Consider the following 360-nt stretch of genomic DNA (forward strand, 5'->3'; position numbering starts at 1 on the left):
AATCGAAGACTGCTTTATTTGCAAGTTCGGTGTAATCTGTTTTCTCTCATGTAGTGTGGCAAGAGGGTGTTCTTATATTTAAAGTAATTAAATTGTGTGTTAACACTCAGAAAGCAGGTGCCAAAAGTTCATTTTGACAAGGCCCGGGGCAGTAGTTCCCCTCAGGCATGGGCTGTTCCTGCTCTTCCTGCTGGTGGTTGTCCCAAGGCTTCAGCCCTTCACTATGGCTGTGCTCCCAGTCACAGAGAAGCTATGGGTGCAGCTTATGCTTTGGTGGAGGGGTGGCTTATCTAAACTCTTCCAGAGAGACAGGTCTTTTGTGGACCCAGCAAGTTTGGTGTGCAGGTGGTGAAACCCATT

Source organism: Nestor notabilis, unplaced genomic scaffold, assembly GCF_000696875.1.
Source record: "Nestor notabilis isolate BGI_N333 unplaced genomic scaffold, ASM69687v1 scaffold7132, whole genome shotgun sequence".
In the NCBI taxonomy this organism is placed as follows: domain Eukaryota; kingdom Metazoa; phylum Chordata; class Aves; order Psittaciformes; family Psittacidae; genus Nestor; species Nestor notabilis.